General features: G+C 56.4%; 1 protein-coding gene across 1 annotated transcript in view; it reads right to left on the reverse strand.

The window, feature by feature from the left end:
- LOC140409442 (disintegrin and metalloproteinase domain-containing protein 12-like) overlaps positions 1-24872 on the reverse strand; it is a 995079-nt gene that overhangs the window by 200048 nt on the left and 770159 nt on the right. The gene's annotated exons all lie outside the window — the stretch shown is intronic.

Here is a 24872-nt window from a genome sequence, read left to right on the forward strand (position 1 = left end):
TGTGTGGGGAGTGGGATGTGTGTGTGGGGAGTGGGATGTGTCTCTGCGGCTAGGGTGAGTGTGTGTGGGGAGTGGGATGTGTGTGTGGGGAGTGGGATGTGTGTGTGGGGAGTGGGATGTGTGTGTGGGGAGTGGGATGTGTGTGTGGGGAGTGGGATGTGTGTGTGGCTGGGGTGAGTGTGTGTGGGGAGTGGGATGTGTGTGGGGAGTGGAATGTGTGTGGGGAGTGGGATGTGAGTGGGGCTGGGGTGAGTGTGTGTGGGGAGTGGGATGTGTGTGTGGGGAGTGGGATGTGTGTGTGGGGAGTGGGATGTGTTTGTGGGGAGTGGGATGTGTGTGTGGGGAGTGGGATGTGTGTGGGGAGTGGGATGTGTGTGTGGGGAGTGGGATGTGTGTGGGGAGTGGGATGTGTGTGGGGAGTGGAATGTGTGTGTGGCTGGGGTGAGTGTGTGGGGAGTGGGATGTGTGTGTGGCTGGGGTGAGTGTGTGTGGGGAGTGGGATGTGTGTGTGCAGCTGGGATGAGTGTGTGTGGGGAGTGGGATGTGAGTGTGTGGGGAGTGGGATGTGTGTGGGGAGTGGGATGTGAGTGTGGGGAGTGGGATGTGTGTGTGGGGAGTGGGATGTGTGTGGGGAGTGGGATGTGAGTGGGGCTGGGGTGAGTGTGTGTGGGGAGTGGGATGTGTGTGGGGAGTGGGATGTGAGTGTGGGGAGTGGGATGTGTGTGTGGGGAGTGGGATGTGTGTGGGGAGTGGGATGTGTGTGGGGCTGGGGTGAGTGTGTGTGGGGAGTGGGATGTGAGTGGGGCTCGGGTGAGTGTGTGTGGGGAGTGGAATGTGTGTGTGGCTGGGATGAGTGTGTGTGGGGCTGGGGTGAGTGTGTGGCTGGGGGAGTGTGTGTGGGGCTGGGATGAGTGTGTGGCTGGGGTGAGTGTGTGTGGGGCTGGGGTGAGTGTGTGTGGGGAGTGGGATGTGTGTGTGGCTGGGGTGAGTGTGTGTGGGGCTGGGGCGAGTGTGTGTGGGGCTGGGGTGAGGTGTGTGGGGAGTGGGATGTGTGTGTGGCTGGGGTGAGTGTGTGTGGGGCTGGGGCGAGTGTGTGTGGGGCTGGGGCGAGTGTGTGTGGGGAGTGGGATGTGTGTGGGGCTGGGGTGAGTGTGTGTGGGGAGTGGAATGTGTGAGTGTGGCTGGGGTAAGTGTGTGTGGGGAGTGGGATGTGTGTGTGGCTGGGGTGAGTGTGTGTGGGGAGTGGGATGTGTGTGTGGCTGGGGTGAGTGTGTGTGGGGAGTGGGGTGAGTTTGTGGCTGGGGTGAGTGTGTGTGGGGAGTGGGGTGAGTGTGTGTGGGGAGTGGGATGTGTGTGTGGCTGGGATGAGTGTGTGTGGGGAGTGGGATGTGTGTGTGGCTGGGGTGAGTGTGTGTGGGGAGTGGGGTGAGTGTGTGGCTGGGGTGAGTGTGTGTGGGGAGTGGGGTGAGTGTGTGTGGGGAGTGGGATGTGAGTGTGGCTGGGATGAGTGTGTGTGGGGAGTGGGATGTGAGTGTGGCTGGGATGAGTGTGTGTGGGGAGTGGAATGTGTGTGGGGCTGGGGTGAGTGTGTGTGGGGAGTGGGATGTGTGTGTGTGTGGGGCTGGGGTGAGTGTGTGTGGGGAGTGGGATGTGTGTGTGGCTGGGGTGAGTGTGTGTGGGGAGTGGAATGTGTGTGGGGCTGGGGTGAGTGTGTGTGGGGAGTGGGATGTGTGTGTGTGTGGGGCTGGGGTGAGTGTGTGTGGGGAGTGGGATGTGTGTGTGGCTGGGGTGAGTGTGGGGCTGGGGCGAGTGTGTGTGGGGAGTGGGATGTGTGTGTGGCTGGGGTGAGTGTGTGTGGGGAGTGTAATGTGTGTGGGGCTGGGGTGAGTGGGTGTGGGGAGTGTAATGTGTGTGGGGCTGGGGTGAGTGTGTGTGGGGAGTGGGATGTGTGTGTGGGGAGTGGGATGTGAGTGTGGCTGGGGTGAGTGTGTGTGGGGAGTGGAATGTGTGTGTGGCTGGGGTGAGTGTGTGTGGGGCTGGGGTGAGTGTGTGTGGGGAGTGGGATGTGTGTGTGGGGAGTGGGATGTGTGTGTGGCTGGGGTGAGTGTGTGTGGGGCATGGAATCTGTGTGTGGCTGGGGTGAGTGTGTGTGGGGAGTGGAATGTGTGTGTGGGGAGTGGGATGTGTGTGTGGGGAGTGGGATGTGTGTGTGGGGAGTGGGATGTGTGTGTGGCTGGGGTGTGTGTGTGGGGAGTGGAATGTGTGTGTGGCTGGGGTGAGTGTGTGTGGGGAGTGGGATGTGTGTGTGGGGAGTGGGATGTGTGTGTGGCTGGGGTGAGTGTGTGTGGGGCATGGAATTTGTGTGTGGGGAGTGGGATGTGTGTGTGGGGAGTGGGATGTGTGTGTGGCTGGGGTGAGTGTGTGTGGGGCATGGAATGTGTGTGTGGCTGGGGTGAGTGTGTGTGGGGAGTGGGATGTGTGTGGGGAGTGGAATGTGTGTGTGGGGAGTGGGATGTGAGTGGGGCTGGGGTGAGTGTGTGTGGGGAGTGGGATGTGTGTGTGGGGAGTGGGATGTGTCTCTCAGGCTAGGGTGAGTGTGTGTGGGGAGTGGGATGTGTGTGTGGGGAGTGGGATGTGTGTGTGGGGAGTGGGATGTGTGTGTGGGGAGTGGGATGTGTGTGTGGCTGGGGTGAGTGTGTGTGGGGAGTGGGATGTGAGTGTGTGGGGAGTGGGATGTGTGTGGGGAGTGGGATGTGTGTGTGGGGAGTGGGATGTGTGTGGGGAGTGGGATGTGAGTGGGGCTGGGGTGAGTGTGTGTGGGGAGTGGGATGTGTGTGTGGGGAGTGGGATGTGTGTGTGGGGAGTGGGATGTGTGTGTGGGGAGTGGGATGTGTGTGTGGGGAGTGGGATGTGTGTGGGGAGTGGGATGTGTGTGTGGGGAGTGGGATGTGTGTGGGGAGTGGGATGTGTGTGGGGAGTGGGATGTGTGTGTGGCTGGGGTGAGTGTGTGGGGAGTGGGATGTGTGTGTGTGGGGAGTGGGATGTGTGTGGGGAGTGGGATGTGAGTGTGGGGAGTGGGATGTGTGTGTGGGGAGTGGGATGTGTGTGGGGAGTGGGATGTGAGTGGGGCTGGGGTGAGTGTGTGTGGGGAGTGGGATGTGAGTGTGTGGGGAGTGGGATGTGTGTGGGGAGTGGGATGTGAGTGTGGGGAGTGGGATGTGTGTGTGGGGAGTGGGATGTGAGTGGGGCTGGGGTGAGTGTGTGTGGGGAGTGGGATGTGTGTGTGGGGAGTGGAATGTGTGTGGGGCTGGGGTGAGTGTGTGTGGGGAGTGGAATGTGTGTGTGGCTGGGATGAGTGTGTGTGGGGCTGGGATGAGTGTGTGTGGTGCTGGGGTGAGTGTGTGGCTGGGGTGAGTGTGTGTGGGGAGTGGGATGTGTGTGTGGCTGGGGTGAGTGTGTGTGGGGCTGGGGCGAGTGTGTGTGGGGCTGGGGTGAGTGTGTGTGTGGCTGGGGTGAGTGTGTGTGTGGCTGGGGTGAGTGTGTGTGTGGCTGGGGTGAGTGTGTGTGGGGAGTGGGATGTGAGTGTGCGGCTGGGGTGAGTGTGTGTGGGGAGTGGGATGTGAGTGTGCGGCTGGGGTGAGTGTGTGTGGGGAGTGGGATGTGAGTGTGGCTGGGGTGAGTGTGTGTGGGGAGTGGGATGTGAGTGTGCGGCTGGGGTGAGTGTGTGTGGGGAGTGGGATGTGAGTGTGCGGCTGGGGTGAGTGTGTGTGGGGAGTGGGGTGAGTGTGTGGCTGGGGTGAGTGTGTGTGGGGCTGGGGCGAGTGTGTGTGGGGCTGGGATGAGTGTGTGTGGGGAGTGGAATGTGTGTGGGGCTGGGGCGAGTGTGTGTGGGGAGAGGGATGTGTGTGTGGCTGGGGCGAGTGTGTGTGGGGAGTGGGATGTGAGTGTGGCTGGGGTGAGTGTGTGTGGGGAGTGGGATGTGTGTGTGGCTGGGGTGAGTGTGTGGGGAGTGGAATGTGTGTGTGGGGAGTGGGATGTGTGTGGGGCTGGGGTGAGTGTGTGTGGGGAGTGGGATGTGAGTGTGGCTGGGGCGAGTGTGTGTGGGGAGTGGGATGTGTGTGTGGCTGGGGTGAGTGTGTGGGGAGTGGAATGTGTGTGTGGCTGGGGTGAGTGTTTGTGGGGAGTGGGATGTGTGTGGGGCTGGGGTGAGTGTGTGTGGGGAGTGGGATGTGAGTGTGGCTGGGGCGAGTGTGTGTGGGGAGTGGGATGTGTGTGTGGCTGGGGTGAGTGTGTGGGGAGTGGAATGTGTGTGTGGCTGGGGTGAGTGTGTGTGGGGAGTGGAATGTGTGTGGGGCTGGGGCGAGTGTTTGTGGGGAGAGGGATGTGTGTGTGGCTGGGGCGAGTGTGTGTGGGGAGTGGGATGTGAGTGTGGCTGGGGTGAGTGTGTGTGGGGAGTGGGATGTGTGTGTGGCTGGGGTGAGTGTGTGGGGAGTGGAATGTGTGTGTGGGGAGTGGGATGTGTGTGGGGCTGGGGTGAGTGTGTGTGGGGAGTGGAATGTGTGTGGGGCTGGGGTGAGTGTGTGTGGGGAGTGGGATGTGTGTGTGTGTGGGGCTGGGGTGAGTGTGTGTGGGGAGTGGGATGTGTGTGTGGCTGGGGTGAGTGTGGGGCTGGGGCGAGTGTGTGTGGGGAGTGGGATGTGTGTGTGGCTGGGGTGAGTGTGTGTGGGGAGTGGAATGTGTGTGGGGCTGGGGTGAGTGTGTGTGGGGAGTGGAATGTGTGTGGGGCTGGGGTGAGTGTGTGTGGGGAGTGGGATGTATGTGGGGCTGGGGTGAGTGTGTGTGGGGAGTGGGATGTGTGTGTGGCTGGGGTGAGTGTGGGGCTGGGATGAGTGTGTGTGGGGAGTGGGATGTGAGTGTGTGTGGGGTGAGTGTGTGTGGGGAGTGGGATGTGAGTGTGGCTGGGGTGAGTGTGTGTGGGGAGTGGAATGTGTGTGGGGCTGGGGTGAGTGTGTGTGGGGAGTGGAATGTGTGTGTGCGGCTGGGGTGAGTGTGTGTGGGGAGTGGGATGTGTGTGCGGCTGGGGTGAGTGTGTGTGGGGAGTGGGATGAGTGTGTGTGGGGAGTGGAATGTGTGTGTGGCTGGGGTGAATGTGTGTGGGGAGTGGAATGTGTGTGTGGCTGGGGTGAGTGTGTGTGGGGAGTGGGATGTGTGTGTGGCTGGGGTGAGTGTGTGTGGGGCTGGGGTGAGTGTGTGTGGGGAGTGGGATGTGTGTGTGGGGAGTGGGATGTGTGTGTGGCTGGGGTGAGTGTGTGTGGGGCATGGAATTTGTGTGTGGGGAGTGGGATGTGTGTGTGGGGAGTGGAATGTGTGTGGGGCTGGGGCGAGTGTTTGTGGGGAGAGGGATGTGTGTGTGGCTGGGTTGAGTGTGTGTGGGGAGTGGAATGTGTGTGTGGGGAGTGGAATGTGTGTGTGGGGAGTGGAATGTGTGTGGGGCTGGGGTGAATGTGTGTGGGGAGTGTAATGTGTGTGTGCGGCTGGGATGAGTGTGTGTGGGGCTGGGGTGAGTGTGTGTGTGGCTGGGGTGAGTGTGTGTGTGGCTGGGGTGAGTGTGTGTGTGGCTGGGGTGAGTGTGTGTGGGGAGTGGGATGTGAGTGTGCGGCTGGGGTGAGTGTGTGTGGGGAGTGGGATGTGTGTGGGGCTGGGATGTGTGTGTGTGGGGAGTGGGATGTGTGTGTGGCTGGGGTGAGTGTGTGTGGGGAGTGGAATGTGTGTGGGGCTGGGGTGAGTGTGTGTGGGGAGTGGAATGTGTGTGTGGCTGGGGTGAGTGTGTGTGGGGAGTGGAATGTGTGTGGGGCTGGGGTGAGTGTGTGTGGGGAGTGGAATGTGTGAGTGTGGCTGGGGTAAGTGTGTGTGGGGAGTGGGATGTGTGTGTGGCTGGGGTGAGTGTGTGTGTGGCTGGGGTGAGTGTGTGTGGGGAGTGGGATGTGTGTGTGGCTGGGGTGAGTGTGTGTGTGGCTGGGGTGAGTGTGTGTGGGGAGTGGGATGTGTGTGTGGGGAGTGGGATGTGTGTGTGGCTGGGGTGAGTGTGTGTGGGGAGTGGGGTGAGTTTGTGGCTGGGGTGAGTGTGTGTGGGGAGTGGGGTGAGTGTGTGGGGAGTGGAATGTGTGTGGGGCTGGGGTGAGTGTGTGTGGGGAGTGGGGTGAGTTTGTGGCTGGGGTGAGTGTGTGTGGGGAGTGGGATGTGTGTGTGGGGAGTGGGATGTGTGTGTGGCTGGGGTGAGTGTGTGTGGGGAGTGGGGTGAGTTTGTGGCTGGGGTGAGTGTGTGTGGGGAGTGGGGTGAGTGTGTGGGGAGTGGGATGTGTGTGTGGCTGGGGTGAGTGTGTGTGTGGCTATGGTGAGTGTGTGTGGGGAGTGGGGTGAGTGTGTGGCTGGGGTGAGTGTGTGTGGGGAGTGGGGTGAGTGTGTGTGGGGAGTGGGATGTGAGTGTGGCTGGGATGAGTGTGTGTGGGGAGTGGGATGTGAGTGTGGCTGGGATGAGTGTGTGTGGGGAGTGGGGTGAGTGTGTGGCTGGGGTGAGTGTGTGTGGGGAGTGGGATGTGTGTGTGGCTGGGGTGAGTGTGGGGCTGGGATGAGTGTGTGTGGGGAGTGGGATGTGAGTGTGGCTGGGGTGAGTGTGTGTGGGGAGTGGGATGTGTGTGTGGCTGGGGTGAGTGTGTGTGGGGAGTGGGATGTGTGTGGGGCTGGGGTGAGTGTGTGTGGGGAGTGGGATGTGTGTGTGGCTGGGGTGAGTGTGTGGCTGGGGCGAGTGTGTGTGGGGAGTGGGATGTGTGTGTGGCTGGGGTGAGTGTGTGTGGGGAGTGGGATGTGTGTGGGGCTGGGGTGAGTGTGTGTGGGGAGTGGGATGTGAGTGTGTGTGGGGTGAGTGTGTGTGGGGAGTGGGATGTGAGTGTGGCTGGGGTGAGTGTGTGTGGGGAGTGGGATGTGTGTGTGGCTGGGGTGAGTGTGTGTGGGGAGTGGGATGTGTGTGCGGCTGGGGTGAGTGTGTGTGGGGAGTGGGATGAGTGTGTGTGGGGAGTGGAATGTGTGTGTGGCTGGGGTGAGTGTGTGTGGGGAGTGGAATGTGTGTGTGGCTGGGGTGAGTGTGTGTGGGGAGTGGGATGTGTGTGCGGCTGGGCTGAGTGGGTGTGGGGAGTGGGATGTGTGTGTGGCTGGGGTGAGTGTGTGTGGGGAGTGGAATGTGTGTGTGGCTGGGGTGAGTGTGTGTGGGGCTGGGGTGAGTGTGTGTGGGGAGTGGGATGTGTGTGTGGGGAGTGGGATGTGTGTGTGGCTGGGGTGAGTGTGTGTGGGGCTGGGGTGAGTGTGTGTGGGGAGTGGAATGTGTGTGTGGGGAGTGGGATGTGTGTGTGGGGAGTGGGATGTGTGTGTGGGGAGTGGGATGTGTGTGTGGCTGGGGTGTGTGTGTGTGGGGCTGGGGTGAGTGTGTGTGGGGCTGGGGTGAGTGTGTGTGGGGAGTGGAATGTGTGTGTGGCTGGGGTGAGTGTGTGTGGGGCTGGGGTGAGTGTGTGTGGGGAGTGGAATGTGTGTGTGGGGAGTGGGATGTGTGTGTGGGGAGTGGGATGTGTGTGTGGGGAGTGGGATGTGTGTGTGGCTGGGGTGTGTGTGTGGGGAGTGGAATGTGTGTGTGGCTGGGGTGAGTGTGTGTGGGGAGTGGGATGTGTGTGTGGCTGGGGTGAGTGTGTGTGGGGCATGGAATTTGTGTGTGGGGAGTGGGATGTGTGTGTGGGGAGTGGGATGTGTGTGTGGCTGGGGTGAGTGTGTGTGGGGAGTGGGATGTGTGTGGGGAGTGGAATGTGTGTGTGGGGAGTGGGATGTGAGTGGGGCTGGGGTGAGTGTGTGTGGGGAGTGGGATGTGTGTGTGGGGAGTGGGATGTGTGTGTGGGGAGTGGGATGTGTTTGTGGGGAGTGGGATGTGTGTGTGGGGAGTGGGATGTGTGTGGGGAGTGGGATGTGTGTGTGGGGAGTGGGATGTGTGTGGGGAGTGGGATGTGTGTGTGGCTGGGGTGAGTGTGTGTGGGGAGTGGGATGTGAGTGTGTGGGGAGTGGGATGTGTGTGTGGCTGGGGTGAGTGTGTGGGGAGTGGGATGTGTGTGTGGCTGGGGTGAGTGTGTGTGGGGAGTGGGATGTGAGTGTGTGGGGAGTGGGATGTGTGTGGGGAGTGGGATGTGAGTGTGGGGAGTGGGATGTGTGTGTGGGGAGTGGGATGTGTGTGGGGAGTGGGATGTGTGTGTGGCTGGGGTGAGTGTGTGTGGTGCTGGGGTGAGTGTGTGGCTGGGGTGAGTGTGTGTGGGGCTGGGGCGAGTGTGTGGCTGGGGTGAGTGTGTGTGGGGAGTGGGATGTGTGTGTGGCTGGGGTGAGTGTGTGTGGGGAGTGGGGTGAGTGTGTGTGGGGAGTGGGATGTGTGTGGGGCTGGGGTGAGTGTTTGTGGGGAGTGGGATGTGTGTGTGGCTGGGGTGAGTGTGTGTGGGGCTGGGGCGAGTGTGTGTGGGGCTGGGGTGAGTGTGTGTGGGGAGTGGGATGTGTGTGTGGCTGGGGCGAGTGTGTGTGGGGCTGGGGCGAGTGTGTGTGGGGAGTGGAATGTGTGTGGGGCTGGGGCGAGTGTTTGTGGGGAGAGGGATGTGTGTGTGGCTGGGGTGAGTGTGTGTGGGGAGTGGAATGTGTGTGTGGGGAGTGGAATGTGTGTGGGGCTGGGGTGAGTGTGTGTGGGGCTGGGGTGAGTGTGTGTGTGGCTGGGGTGAGTGTGTGTGTGGCTGGGGTGAGTGTGTGTGTGGCTGGGGTGAGTGTGTGTGGGGAGTGGGATGTGAGTGTGCGGCTGGGGTGAGTGTGTGTGGGGAGTGGGATGTGAGTGTGGCTGGGGTGAGTGTGTGTGGGGAGTGGGATGTGAGTGTGGGGCTGGGGTGAGTGTGTGTGGGGAGTGGGATGTGAGTGTGGCTGGGGTGAGTGTGTGTGGGGAGTGGAATGTGTGTGGGGCTGGGGTGAGTGTGTGTGGGGAGTGGAATGTGTGTGTGGCTGGGGTGAGTGTGTGTGGGGAGTGGAATGTGTGAGTGTGGCTGGGGTAAGTGTGTGTGGGGAGTGGGATGTATGTGGGGCTGGGGTGAGTGTGTGTGGGGAGTGGGATGTGTGTGTGGCTGGGGTGAGTGTGTGTGGGGAGTGGGATGTGAGTGTGGCTGGGGTGAGTGTGTGTGGGGAGTGGGGTGAGTGTGTGGCTGGGGTGAGTGTGTGTGGGGAGTGGGATGTGTGTGTGGCTGGGGTGAGTGTGTGTGGGGAGTGGGATGTGTGTGTGGCTGGGGTGAGTGTGTGTGGGGAGTGGGGTGAGTTTGTGGCTGGGGTGAGTGTGTGTGGGGAGTGGGGTGAGTGTGTGTGGGGAGTGGGATGTGTGTGTGGCTGGGGTGAGTGTGTGTGGGGAGTGGGGTGAGTTTGTGGCTGGGGTGAGTGTGTGTGGGGAGTGGGGTGAGTGTGTGTGGGGAGTGGGATGTGTGTGTGGCTGGGATGAGTGTGTGTGGGGAGTGGAATGTGTGTGGGGCTGGGGTGAGTGTGTGTGGGGAGTGGGGTGAGTGTGTGGCTGGGGTGAGTGTGTGTGGGGAGTGGGGTGAGTGTGTGTGGGGAGTGGGATGTGAGTGTGGCTGGGATGAGTGTGTGTGGGGAGTGGGATGTGAGTGTGGCTGGGGTGAGTGTGTGTGGGGAGTGGGGTGAGTGTGTGGCTGGGGTGAGTGTGTGTGGGGAGTGGAATGTGTGTGGGGCTGGGGTGAGTGTGTGTGGGGAGTGGGATGTGTGTGTGGCTGGGGTGAGTGTGTGTGGGGAGTGGAATGTGTGTGGGGCTGGGGTGAGTGTGTGTGGGGCTGGGGTGAGTGTGTGGCTGGGGTGAGTGTGTGTGGGGAGTGGAATGTGTGTGGGGCTGGGGTGAGTGTGTGTGGGGAGTGGAATGTGTGTGTGGCTGGGGTGAGTGTGTGTGGGGAGTGGAATGTGTGAGTGTGGCTGGGGTAAGTGTGTGTGGGGAGTGGGATGTATGTGGGGCTGGGGTGAGTGTGTGTGGGGAGTGGGATGTGTGTGTGGCTGGGGTGAGTGTGTGTGGGGAGTGGGATGTGTGTGTGGCTGGGGTGAGTGTGTGTGGGGAGTGGGATGTGTGTGTGGCTGGGGTGAGTGTGTGTGGGGAGTGGAATGTGTGTGGGGCTGGGGTGAGTGTGTGTGGGGAGTGGGGTGAGTGTGTGGCTGGGGTGAGTGTGTGTGGGGAGTGGGGTGAGTGTGTGTGGGGAGTGGGATGTGAGTGTGGCTGGGATGAGTGTGTGTGGGGAGTGGGATGTGAGTGTGGCTGGGGTGAGTGTGTGTGGGGAGTGGGGTGAGTGTGTGGCTGGGGTGAGTGTGTGTGGGGAGTGGAATGTGTGTGGGGCTGGGGTGAGTGTGTGTGGGGAGTGGGATGTGTGTGTGGCTGGGGTGAGTGTGTGTGGGGAGTGGAATGTGTGTGGGGCTGGGGTGAGTGTGTGTGGGGAGTGGGATGTGTGTGGGGCTGGGGTGAGTGTGTGTGGGGAGTGGAATGTGTGTGGGGCTGGGGTGAGTGTGTGTGGGGAGTGGAATGTGTGTGGGGCTGGGGTGAGTGTGTGTGGGGAGTGGGATGTGTGTGTGGCTGGGGTGAGTGTGGGGAGTGGGATGTGTGTGTGGCTGGGGTGAGTGTGGGGAGTGGGATGAGTGTGTGTGGGGAGTGGGATGTGAGTGTGTGTGGGGTGAGTGTGTGTGGGGAGTGGGATGTGAGTGTGGCTGGGGTGAGTGTGTGTGGGGAGTGGAATGTGTGTGGGGCTGGGGTGAGTGTGTGTGGGGAGTGGAATGTGTGTGGGGCTGGGGTGAGTGTGTGTGGGGAGTGGAATGTGTGTGTGGCTGGGGTGAGTGTGTGTGGGGAGTGGGATGTGTGTGTGGGGAGTGGGATGTGAGTGTGGCTGGGGTGAGTGTGTGTGGGGAGTGGAATGTGTGTGTGGCTGGGGTGAGTGTGTGTGGGGCTGGGGTGAGTGTGTGTGGGGAGTGGGATGTGTGTGTGGGGAGTGGGATGTGTGTGTGGCTGGGGTGAGTGTGTGTGGGGCATGGAATGTGTGTGTGGCTGGGGTGAGTGTGTGTGGGGAGTGGAATGTGTGTGTGGGGAGTGGGATGTGTGTGTGGGGAGTGGGATGTGTGTGTGGGGAGTGGGATGTGTGTGTGGCTGGGGTGAGTCTGTGTGGGGAGTGGAATGTGTGTGTGGCTGGGGTGAGTGTGTGTGGGGAGTGGGATGTGTGTGTGGGGAGTGGGATGTGTGTGTGGCTGGGGTGAGTGTGTGTGGGGCATGGAATTTGTGTGTGGGGAGTGGGATGTGTGTGTGGGGAGTGGGATGTGTGTGTGGCTGGGGTGAGTGTGTGTGGGGCATGGAATGTGTGTGTGGCTGGGGTGAGTGTGTGTGGGGAGTGGGATGTGTGTGGGGAGTGGAATGTGTGTGTGGGGAGTGGGATGTGAGTGGGGCTGGGGTGAGTGTGTGTGGGGAGTGGGATGTGTGTGTGGGGAGTGGGATGTGTCTCTGCGGCTAGGGTGAGTGTGTGTGGGGAGTGGGATGTGTGTGTGGGGAGTGGGATGTGTGTGTGGGGAGTGGGATGTGTGTGTGGGGAGTGGGATGTGTGTGTGGCTGGGGTGAGTGTGTGTGGGGAGTGGGATGTGAGTGTGTGGGGAGTGGGATGTGTGTGGGGAGTGGGATGTGTGTGTGGGGAGTGGGATGTGTGTGGGGAGTGGGATGTGAGTGGGGCTGGGGTGAGTGTGTGTGGGGAGTGGGATGTGTGTGTGGGGAGTGGGATGTGTGTGTGGGGAGTGGGATGTGTGTGGGGAGTGGGATGTGTGTGTGGGGAGTGGGATGTGTGTGGGGAGTGGGATGTGTGTGGGGAGTGGGATGTGTGTGTGGCTGGGGTGAGTGTGTGGGGAGTGGGATGTGTGTGGGGAGTGGGATGTGAGTGTGGGGAGTGGGATGTGTGTGTGGGGAGTGGGATGTGTGTGGGGAGTGGGATGTGAGTGGGGCTGGGGTGAGTGTGTGTGGGGAGTGGGATGTGTGTGTGGGGAGTGGGATGTGTGTGGGGAGTGGAATGTGTCTCTGCGGCTGGGGTGAGTGTGTGTGGGGAGTGGGATGTGTGTGTGGGGAGTGGGATGTGTGTGTGGCTGGGGTGAGTGTGTGTGGGGAGTGGGATGTGTGTGTGGGGAGTGGGATGTGTGTGTGGCTGGGGTGAGTGTGTGTGGGGAGTGGGATGTGTGTGTGGGGAGTGGGATGTGTGTGTGGGGAGTGGGATGTGTGTGGGGAGTGGAATGTGTCTCTGCGGCTGCAGTTTGTCAGCCTCCCGAGTGTCGATCACAGACCCGGCCAATCAGCCCCGTTTTATCATTGGAACCGATTGCGTTCCACGCTCACCGGTGCGAGCCCCTTATTAGGAGCAGAATCGGTGCAGGTGTGCTGCCAGTTGTTCTGTCGTGAAAGTCTGCGCCGGCATCAACGTAGTCTCAGAAACCGAGAATAACGCCCTTTATGCCTTAACGTGTGGAGGATTCACAATAAAGTGGGTGAACTAATCGCACAAAGAGAAGTGAACGGGTATGATATCGTCAGGGTCACGGAGACATGGCTTTGGGATAACCAGGGATGGGAACTGAATGGGGATTCGGTATTTAGGAAAGGTCGACAAAAAGGAGAATGTGGTGAGGTTGTATTGCCGGCCAAGGAGGAAATACAATAGTGAGGGAGGATATTAGCTCCGACAATGCGGAATCTGTATGGGTAGAGCTCAGAAACAGCCAGGTAAAAAAACTTTAGTGCCCACCATATATAGACCATCAAACTGTGGTGACATTGTTGCGAATGGCGTTAAACAGGAAAACAGAGTCACATATGATAAAGGAACAACTGTAATTATGGGTGATTTTAATCTGCATATGGATTGGGGAAATCACGTTAGACACAATACCGTAGCAGAGGAATTCCTGGAGTGTATGCGCGACAGTGTTCTGGAGCAATATGTTGAGGAGTCAACAAGAGAATAGGCGATCCTCGACTGGGTCCTGTGGAATTAGAATGGAATCATTGGCAAGCTAGTTGTGTGAGACCCCTTGGGGATGAGCGACCATAACATGATAGAATTTTTCATCAAGGTGGATAGTGAAGTAGTTGATTCAGAGACTAGGGTCATGGTGCCATAACAAAGGAAACTACGATTAAATGAGGCATTGAGTTAGTGAATGTTACTTAAAGGGATGACAGTCGACAGGTAATAGTGGATAGGTGGTAGCACAGTGGTTAGCACTGTTGCTTCACAGCTCCAGGGTCCCGGGTTCAATTCCCGGCTTGGGTCACTGTCTGTGCGGAGTCTGCACGTTCTCCCAGTGTCTGCGTGGGTTTCCTCCGGATGCTCCGGTTTCCTCCCAGATGTCCCGAAAGACATGCTTGTTCGGTGAATTCTCCCTCTGTGTACCCGAACAGGCACTGGAGTGTGGTGACGAGGGGATTTTCACAGTAACTTCATTGCAGTGTTAATGAAAGCCTACTTGTGACACTAATAAAGATTATTATTATTATGCCAAACTTTCAAAGAGCTTATGGAGGAACTGCAACAATTGTTCATTCCTGCCTGGTACAAAAGTAAAACGGGAAAGGTGGCCAATCCATGGTTTACAAGGGAAATTAGGGACAGTATTCAGAGTAAAAGAATCACAGGAAATATACAGTGCAGTTAGCATTGCTGCCTCAATTAGCACTGCTGCTTCACTGCGCTGAGCTGCCAGATTCGACCCCGGCTCTGGGTCACTGTCCGTGTGGAGTTTGCACATTCTCCCCGTGTTTGCGTGGGTTTCACCCCCACAACCCAAAGATGTGCAGGGCAGGTGGATTGGCCGCGCTGAATTGCCCCTTAATTGGAAAAATGAATTGGAAACTCGAAATTTATTTTTCAAAAAAGAAAAATACAGAGCAGAAGAGTCTCTTCGGCCCATCGATTCTGCACCGCCACATGAGAGGCCCCTGATCTGCCAATCCTAATCTCATCTGCCAACACTTAGCCCAGACACTCCAATGTTAAGACGTGCCAAGTGCTCATCCAGATATTTTGTAAAGGGTGCGAGGCATCCCGCCTCTGCCACCCTCCCAGGCCGTGCGTTCCAGACCCTCACCACCCTCCCAGGCCGTGCGTTCCAGACCCTCACCCCCCTCCCAGGCCGTGCGTTCCAGACCCTCACCACCCTCCCAGGCAGTGCGTTCCAGACCCTCACCCCCCTCCCAGGCCGTGCGTTCCAGACCCTCACCACCCTCCCAGGCCGTGCGTTCCAGACCCTCACCACCCTCCCAGGCCGTGCGTTCCAGACCCTCACCCCCCTCCCAGGCCGTGCGTTCCAGACCCTCACCACCCTCCCAGGCAGTGCGTTCCAGACCCTCACCACCCTCCCAGGCCGTGCGTTCCAGACCCTCACCACCCTCCCAGGCCGTGCGTTCCAGACCCTCACCACCCTCCCGGGCAGTGCGTTCCAGACCCTCACCACCCTCCCAGGCAGCGTGTTCCAGACCCTCACCACCCTCCCAGGCCGTGCGTTCCAGACCCTCACCACCCTCCCAGGCAGCGTGTTCCAGACCCTCACCAACCTCCCAGGCCGTGCGTTCCAGACCCTCACCACCCTCTGGGTAAAAACGTTTTTCCTCAAATCCCCCCAAAACCTCCCACCCCTCACCTTGATCTTGTGTCCCCCTCGTAACTGACCCTTCAACTGAGGGGAACAGCTGTTCCCTATCCACCCTGTCCATGTCCCTCATAATCTTGTCCACCTCAGGTCGCCCCTCAGTCTTCTCTGCTCCAGCGAAAACAATCCAAGCCTATCCAACCTCTCTTCATAACTAAAATACAAAGAACGATGAACAATACAGCACAGGAACAGGCCCTTCGGCCCTCCAAGCCTGTACTGGTCATGATACCAACCTTGGCCAAACCCCTCAGCACTTCCTTGTGCCGTATCCCTCTATACCCATCCTATCTTGGCTTTTCACAGTAACTTCATTGAAGCCTACTTGTGACAATAAGCGATTATTATTATTATCCATGTGTTTGTCAAGGTGCCTTTTGAACACCGTTAATGTATCTGCTTCCACAACCTCCCCTGGCAACGCGTTCCAGGCACTCACCACCCTCTGTGTAAAAAACCTGCCTCACACATCTCCTCTAAACTTTGCCCCATGGACCTTAAACCTATGCCCCCTGGTGACTGACCCCTCCACCCTGGGAAAGAGTGCCTGCCCATCCACTCTATCCACGCCCCTCATAATCTTGTAGACCTCTATCAGGTCACCCCTCAACCTCTTTCGTTCTAATGAAAACAGTCCGAGTCTATTCAGCTTCTCCGAAAAGCTAACACCCTCCAGACCAGGCAACATCCTGGTAACCCTCTCCTGTACCCTCTCCAAAGCCTCCACATCCTTCTGGTAATGTGGCGACCAGAATTGTGCACAATATTCCAAATGCGGCCTTACCAAGTGTAGCGCACAATGACTTACGAGAGAGACGAGTAGTGATGAAGTCGATGAGGCTTTATTAAGCGAGACTTGTCCCCAGCAGTTCAGTAACAGAATGAAGCGGTGGGGAGAAGCTCGGGTTCTTATACTCCGCCTTCAGGGCGGAGCCAGGAGTCAACAGCCAACCAGGACCCGGGATCTGTCAGCCAATAGCATCACGGCTTCACAGTCCCACATGACCCCTAATGCATACCACCACATTCACCCCTTGTTAAAAATGAACCCGGCGGGGTGGTGGTTCCCATGGTGGTAGGGGTTTACAAGGCTGGTCCTGGGGGGAACATTTTGGGCATGTTATTACAGTTTTAGCCCTACACTGGGCTTGTGAAGGTTTGTGAAACTATTTACAATATTAGTAAGAGAAAAACATTTTTTTGTTACAGTCCAACAACATTCTTGGTGTCACGCCGATGCCACGAGTCGAGCGGGCGGTCTGGTCTTCCTCGTCGATCGCCTCAGCCCCGGTGGTGGTGCAGGTGCTTGTTCAGGCGTTGTCGTCTCCGGGAGCGTTTCGGTGTTCGTTCCTGTTTCACTCCTGGGCGGGCACAGGAGGAGGACCGATCCTCCCGGGAAGGGGGCGGTCGCGGGTGCGCCGGTGGCAGGGAGGGGATGATCGGTGTCGGGGGGGTGTGTGTGTTGCCGGCGGGCGCCAGGTCTCGCAGGGAGACCGTGTCCTGTCGGCCGTCGGGGTACTGCGGGTTCGCGTGGAGGGTCCGGGAGAAAAAGGCCACGGGTCTGCCCGCTTGGTTAAGGGTGGCCGCCTGAGCTACGTCGGAGGCGTCGCTCTCGACCTGGAAGGGGAGGGACCTGTCGATGGCGCGCATCGTGGCCTTTGCGATATCCGCTTTGATGCGGCTGAATGCCTGGCAAGCCTCTGTCGACAGGGGGAAGGTAGTGGTCTGTATTAGCGGGCGGGCCTTGTCTGCGTACTGGGGGACCCACTGGGCGTAATATGAAAAGAACCCCAGGCAACGTTTCAGGGCTTTGGAGCAGTGGGGGAGGGGAAATTCCATAAGGGGGCGCATGCGTTCGGGGTCGGGGCCTATTATCCCATTGCGCACTACGTATCCCAGGATGGCCAGCCGGTTTGTGCTAAAAACGCACTTTTCCTCGTTGTATGTGAGGTTCAAGGCGTTAGCGGTCTGGAGGAATTTTTGGAGGTTGGCGTCATGGTCCTGCTGATCGTGGCCGCAGATGGTTACGTTGTCGAGATACGGGAACGTGGCCTGCAACCCGTGCTGGTCAACCATTCGGTCCATCTCCCGTTGGAAGACCGAGACCCCGTTCGTGACACTAAATGGGACCCTTAGGAAGTGGTATAGACGCCCGTCTGCCTCGAAGGCTGTGTACTTGCGGTCACCTGGGCGGATGGGGAGCTGGTGGTAGGCGGACTTGAGGTCCACGGTGGAGAAAACCTTATACTGGGCAATCCGATTTACCATGTCGGATATGCGGGGGAGAGGGTACGCATCTAGCTGTGTGTACCTGTTGATGGTCTGACTATAGTCTATGACCATCCTTTGCTTCTCCCCGGTCTTTACTACTACCACCTGTGCTCTCCAGGGACTATTGCTGGCCTGGATTGTGCCTTCCTTCAGCAACCGCTGGACTTCAGACCGAATAAATATCCGGTCCTGGGCGCTGTACCGTCTGCTCCTAGTGGCGACGGGTTTGCAATCCGGGGTGAGGTTTGCAAACAAGGACGGCGGTTCAACTTTGAGGGTTGCGAGGCCGCAGATAGTGAGTGGGGGTATTGGGCCGCCGAATTGAAATGTTCGGCTCTGCAGGTTACACTGGAAATCTAATCCCAGTAATGTGGGCGCGCAGAGTTGGGGAAGGACGTAGAGCCTGTAGTTCTTAAACTCCCTCCCTTGCACCGTTAGGTTCGCGATGCAGAACCCTTTGATCTCTACGGAGTGGGATTCTGCAGCTAGGGAAATCTTTTGCGTGCTTGGATGGATGGTCAGAAAACAGCGTCTTACCGTGTCGGGGTGAATGAAACTTTCGGTGCTCCCGGAGTCGATCAGGCATGATGTCTCGTGTCCGTTGATCAGCACCGTTGTTGTCGTCGTCTGGAGCGTCCGGGGCCGTGATTGATCCAGCGTCACCGAAGCCAGTCGTGGTCGTAGTGTCTCGGCGTCTTCTTCGGACCCCGTGGAGCCGTCGATGCTGGGGTCCTTTGTTGTCATCCAAGATGGCGGCGTCCATGAATCGCATGCGGCCGGGGGTGGACAAAATGGCCGCCCCATGGATCGCACGTGGTCGGGGGTGGACAAAATGGCCGCCCCCATGAATCGCACGTGGCTGGGGGGTCACAAAATGGCGGCGCCTGCGGGTCGCACATGGGGCACTGGGGGGGTTGGGGAGCGTTTGGGATGCGCTGGGCTCGTTCTTCTCCGGGGATTGCGGTGACCCCCCGGGACCGGCACACACAGCCGCGTAATGGCCCTTCTTGCCGCAGCTTTTGCAAATAGCTGCGCGGGCCGGGCAGCGCTGCCGGGGGTGTTTCGCTTGCCCGCAGAAATAGCAGCGAGCACCCCGGGATGGTCTGGCGCTTTAACCGCGCAAGCCTGTGAGGGAGGGGGGGGGTTTGTCGCGACGGGGGTCCACGGAGCCCAAGGGGCTGCCGCGCGGTCGGGGCCGTAGGCGCGGGCGTTTTGCGAGGCCACATCTAGGGAAGCTGCCTCTGAGAGTCCTAGCGACTCTCTTTCTAAAAGTCTTTGGCGGATTTGGGGAGAGTTCATACCTGCCACAAACACATCGCAAATTAGCATGTCCGTGTGTTCGATTGCGTTCACCGGTGGGCAGCTGCAGCCCCGTCCCAAAATTAGCAGCGCGGCGTAGAATTCTTCTAACGATTCTCCGGGACTTTGCTGTCTCGTTGCGAGTTGGTAGCGTGCGTAGACCTGGTTCACGGGGCGAACGTAGATGCTCTTCAGTGCTGCGAGCGCCGTCGGGAAATCCTCTGCGTCTTCTATGAGAGGGTAAATTTCCGGGCTTACCCTCGAATGCAGGACCTGCATTTTCTGGTCTTCTGTGATCCGGCCGGGGGCCGTTCGGAGGTAGCCTTCAAAACAAGCTTGCCAGTGTTTAAATACTGCTGCCGAGTTCGCTGCGTGGGGGCTGATCCGCAGGCATTCCGGGGCGATCCGGAGCTCCATAGTCCTTTAAGCTCGCTTAATAAATTGTAGCGCACAATGACTTACGAGAGAGACGAGTAGTGATGAAGTCGATGAGGCTTTATTAAGCGAGACTTGTCCCCAGCAGTTCAGCAACAGAATGAAGCGGCGGGGAGAAGCTCGGGTTCTTATACTCCGCCTTCAGGGCAGAGCCAGGAGTCAACAGCCAACCAGGACCCGGGATCTGTCAGCCAATAGCATCAGGGCTTCACAGTCCCACATGACCCCTAATACATACCACCACACCAAGGTTCTATACAACCGCAGCAAGACTTGCCAGTTTTTATATTCGATGCCCCGTCCAATAAAAGCATACATTCCGTCTGCTTTCGTGACGACCTTGTCCACTTGTGTTTCCACCTTCAAGGTCTGTGGACCTGCACGCCCAGATCTCTCTGACTTTCTATATTCCCCAGAGTTTTGCCATTTACGGTATATTTCCCCTCTATGTTAGACTTACCAAAATGCATCACCTCACATTTGTCTGATTAAACTGCATTTGCCATTTCTCTGCCCAAGTCTCCAACCTATCTATGTCCTGTTGTATCCTCTGACAATCCTCAACACTATCTGCCACTCCACCAACCTTAGTGTCTTCCACAAACTTACTAATCACACCAGCTACATTTTCCTCCAAATCGTTTATGTACACCACAAACAACCGAGGCCCCAGCACCGATCCCTGTGGAACACACTAGTCACAACCTTCCATTCAGAAAAACACCCGTCTACTGCTACCCTTTGCCCTCTCTGGCTGAGCCAGTCCTGTATCCATCTTATCACCTCAGCACAGTGGGCTATACAGCTAGCTTGTAATGCAGAACAACACCAGCAGCGTGGGTTCAATTCCTGTACCGGCCTCCCCGAACAGGCGCCAGAATGTGGCGACTAGGGGCTTTTTACAGTAACTTCATTGAAGCGTACTTGTGACAATAAGCTGTTATTATGATCCCGTGTGACTTCACCTTTTGTACGAGTCTGCCATGTGACACCTTGTCAAAGGCTTTACTGAAGTCCATGTAAACAACATCCACCACCCTCCCCTCATCAATCATCTTTGTCACCGCTTCAAATAACTCGATCAAGTTAGTGAGGCATGACCTCCCCTTCACAAAACCATGCTGTCTATCGCTAATGAGTCCATTTTTTTCCAAATGGGTATAAGTCCTGTCCCTGAGAAGTCTCTCCAATAATTTACCGACTACCGATATGAGGCTTGCCGGCCTATAGTTTCCAGGATTAATCCCTGCTTCCTTTCTTGAACAGCGGCACAACATTAGCTATTCTCCAGTCCTTTGGGAGCTCACCTGTAGCCAATGAAGATACAAAGATGTCAGTCAAGTCCCCAGCAAATTCCTCCCTTGCTTCTGTTATGGGCCAGGGCTTAGAAACTCCAGGTGTAAATTTGGCCAGGATGAGCACAAAAGCCTTCACTGCAGGTGTGATTCATCAGACTTCCCAGACACTTTAATCAAAACGAGGTTTATTCCAAGAATATAGTGAACATATATATATATATATATATATAAACACAGCAAGAATTTTTATCAATTACAAGCACAAAAACACCACACAGCTGCAGTAATCTCCTATACAACACTTAATGAATCCCCCTTAGCTGTTCCAATTCAATAACAAAATCCAATAAAGCAAAACCCCTCTTCAAGGGCGTGGCCCAGCACACTGAATTCTCACTGAATGGGACTGGTCCTTTTCCTGAAATTCTCATCCAGGTCCAGCCAGCAGATTCAAACTCCTTCCGGAAAACAACTATATTTTTAATATTACCAAGGCGGTCAGCCACAACCCAATGGGCTTTTTACTGGAACAGCTTTTAAAATGAAAACAGGGAAAACACTTCTTTCTCCTTCTGCCGTCCAAAGCCGTCAAACTGAAACTGAAACTGAAACCTAAAAACAAACCCTCTCACCTGACAGCCACAGCCCACTGGGCCACAAGTCACATGATAAGAGACGAAACCTTTCTTAAAGGGACACTCACATGACACTTCCCTCAGTATTCTGGGGAAAATTCCATCCAGCCCAGGAGACATATCTACCTTAATGCCTTTTAAAATACCCAATGTCAACATGACCCAGGCTGTCCACACACCCTACCCAAGAATCATCTTCCACAAAGTCCTTTTCTTTGGTGAACACTGATGCAAAGTTCTCATTTAGTACCTCGCCCATTAGAATCATAGAATTTACAGTGCAGAAGGAGGCCATTCGGCCCATTGAGTCTGCACCGGCCCTTACAAAGAGCAACCCACTCAAGGCCACGTATCTACCCTATCCTCGCAACCCAGCAACCCCCATTTAACCTTTTTTGGACACAAAGGGCAATTTAGCACAGCCAATCCACCTAACCTGCAGATCGTTGTACTGTGGGAGGAAACCGGAGCACCCGGAGGAAACCCACGCACACACGGGGAGGATGAGCAGACTCCGCACAGACAGTGACCCAAGCCGGGAATCGAACCTGGGACCCTGGAGCTGTGAAGCAATTGCGCTAACCACTATGCTACCGTGCTGCCCAAATTATCTCTGGCTCAACACATAGATTCCCCCCACTGTCATTAAGTGGCCCAATCCTTTCGCTGGCCACCCTCTTGCTTTTTACACATGAAGAAGAAACTTTAGGATTCACCTTTATCCTACTTGCAATGGACATTTCATGACCCCTCCTAGCCTTCCTAATTTCCCGCTTAGATACCTTCCTCCTGTCAGGTGAGAGTACCTTTAAGAAATGTTGTTTATCAGTGATGTCAGAGAGTGGGTGGAGCTGGGCTGTCTGTCAGCTTTTTACTTTCATTTCAGGCTGTTTGCTGCAGGGTGTGTTTTAGTTTCGTTTTCAGTGTTGGAGCTGAAGCCAGACAGAGCAGGTGTACTGTTGATCTCTCTGCCATGAAAAGTCTATCTCTTGATCATTTGGTGAATTCAGAATTATAAATGTTCTCAGTAGTGAATGTAAGCCTAATGTGCTTCTGTTGAAAGGTGTTTCTTTTATCTTCTGGATGTTGTTTGAGAAGTTATTAAGGATTACTTAGTGTTGTATTCTTTGGGGTTTGTATTTGAATTAATGGTTGCTAAGATGTTCACTGTATGTTTTAAAAAGGTTAACTTGAGTTCATAGAATAAACATTGTTTTGCTTTAAAAAATACTTTTCCATTTCTGCTGTGCCGCACCTGTAGAGTGGGCCGTGTGCTCCCCATACCACAATCTAGTAAACGTTGTGGGTCAGGTGAACTCCATGATACACTTTGGGGTTCCCTAAACCCTGGCCAATAACACTAGTTTCATTGTACTCCCCATGGATTTTGACTGTCCCCAGCCTTCTCGACGGCACAAAAGCTTCCTTTTTCTTTTTGACACTACTTTCCATACTTATCTAAGGAACGTGACTTCCCTGTCACATGAGAGACTACCACATGTCCGATGTTGATTTACCCTCCAACGGGCTCACCCAATGCAAATTCTTCAATTCCTGTCCTCAGCCCATTTGCCCATCACCCCCCCCCCCCCCTCCTCCTGCCCTGGCACAGGCCCCCTATCCCAGCCAGTGTCCGGCCCGACAGCCCACATCCGCTCCACTCTGTGTCCTACCTCCTCTCTCTCCCTCATCGGCCACCCACCGCTTTCATGATTTTTAAAAGCTCACGTGAATCGTGCCATCAGGAATTCGGTCCTTCGGAGGAGGAGCGTCGCAGAGGTCGCGGAGAACACCGAGTTAGGCCCGCTAATGATTTGCAGAAGCACTTTGGGCAGCATGGTAGCACAGTGGTTAGCACAATTGCCTCACAGCGCCAGGGTCCCAGGTTCGATTCCCCGCTGGGTCACTGTCTGTGCGGAGTCTGCACATCCTCCCCGTGTCTGCGTGAGTTTCCTCCGGGTGCTCCGGTTTCCTCCCACAGTCCAAAGATGTGCAGGTTAAGTGGACTGGCCATGATAAATTGCCATTAGTGTCCAAAATTGCCCTTAGTGTTGGGTGGGGTTGCTGAGTTATGGGGATAGGGTGGAGGTGTGGACCTTGGGTAGGGTGCTCTTTCCAAGAGCCGGTGCAGACTCGATGGGCCGAATGGCCTCCTTCTGCACTGTAAATTCTGTGATTCTGTGATTCATCTCTGTTTTAAAGGATCGTCCCTTCATCTGAGATGGTGTCCTCTGGTTCTAGATTTTCCGACAAGTGGAAACATCCTCTCCACGTCCACTCTATCCAGGCCACGCGGTATCTTGTACATTTCAAGAAGATCCCCTCTCATCCTTCGAAACTCCAACGAGTACAGACCCAGAGTCCTCAAACGTTCCTCATACAACAAGCTCTTCATTCCAGGGATCATTCTTGTGAACCTCCTCTGGACCCTTTCCAAGGCCAGCACATCCTTCCTTAGATACGGGACCCAAAACTGCTCACAATACTCCAAACGGGGTCTGACCAGAGCCTTATACAGCCTCAGAAGTACATCCCTGGTCTTGCATTCTAGCCCTCTCGACATGAATGCTAACATTGCATTTGCCTTCCGAACTGCCGACTGAACCTGCACATTAACCTTCAGAGAATCGTGAATAAGGACTCCCGAGTCCCTTTGTGCTTCTGATTTCCAAAGTATTTCCCCATTTAGAAAATAGTCTATGCCTAGATTCCTCCTTCCAAAGTGCATAACCTCACACTTTTCCACATTGTATTCCATTTACCATTTCATTGACCACTCTCATAGCTTGTCCAAGTGCTATCCAATGGTGAGCACCGTCCTTCACAGCGCCAGGGTTCCAGGTTCGATTCCCCGCTGGGTCACTGTCTGTGCGGAGTCTGCACGTTCTCCCCGTGTGTGCGTGCGTTTCCTCCGGGTGCTCCGGTTTCCTCCCACAGTCCAAAGACCTGCAGGTTACGAGGATTGGCGATGATAAATTGCCCCTTAGTGTCTAAAATCGATAGGTGGGGTTATTGGGTTACGGGGAAGTGAGGGCTTAAGTGGGTCGGCGCAGAATCGATGGGTCGAATGGCCTCCTTCTGCACTGTATGTTCTATGTTCTATGTTAGGACGAACTTTGTCACCCAAAGGGTTGTGAATCTCTGGAATTCCTTGCCCAGTGAAGCAGTAGAGGCTCCTTCATTAAATGTTTTTAAGATAAAGATAGATAGTTTTTTGAAGAATAAAGGGATTAAGGGTTATGGTGTTCGGGCCGGAGAGTGGAGCTGAGTCCACAAAAGATCAGCCATGATCTCATTGAATGGTGGAGCAGGCTCGAGGGGCCAGATGGCCGACTCCTGCTCCTAGTTCTTATGTTCTACTACTTGAAAGAGGTAGAAGCAGGAACTCACAACATTTCAGAAGTATTGAGATGTGTACTTGAACTTCCATACTACACAAGACGACGGGCCAAGCGGTGGAAAAGGAATGAGAGTAGACAGGTGTTGCTGACTGACGAGTACATAATGGGCTGACTGGCCTTTGTTTTACTGTAAAACTCTCTGGGCAGGAACCTCCGCTGGTGGGATCCTCCGGCCTGCCGGCAGCACGCCCACCCTGCGGGTTTCCCGACGGCACGCCCACCCTGCGGGTTTCCCGACGGCGCGGCCTGACCACAAATCCGATGGGCAGGTGGTGGGAACGGAGAATGTGCTGAGGAACACGCAGTTGGCAGATTGGAGAACCTGTGACTCTATAACAGACGGGTGCTGTCTCGACACAGGTCATGGTGAAGGGAGAGAGACCAGGTGTAGGAATGCTTCAAGCTCTCTCTCTCCCTTTCAGACTCTGTCAGCAAGGTCAGGACCAGGGATCAGGGGACTGTGGGGACTGTGACACTCAGGGGCATCCATCCAATCACATGTTTAGTGTGAGGCTCTGGACCAGTAATCTTGGTCCAGGCTGGATCTCTGGGTTGTGGGTTCAAATCCTACCATCGCAACTGGTAGAATTTCAATTTGATTAATATATCTGAAATAGAAAACCAGTCACGAATGACAACTATCATTGATTGTCGTAAAAATGTTCTCGTGAACCCGAAGGTTGGTTAATGACTCTGAACTGACCTCTGACATGGTCCAGCAAGCCACTCCGATCGATGGCAATTAGAGATGGCCAACAATC

This window comes from Scyliorhinus torazame, chromosome 3, assembly GCF_047496885.1.
Source record: "Scyliorhinus torazame isolate Kashiwa2021f chromosome 3, sScyTor2.1, whole genome shotgun sequence".
NCBI classification, from domain to species: Eukaryota; Metazoa; Chordata; class Chondrichthyes; order Carcharhiniformes; family Scyliorhinidae; genus Scyliorhinus; species Scyliorhinus torazame.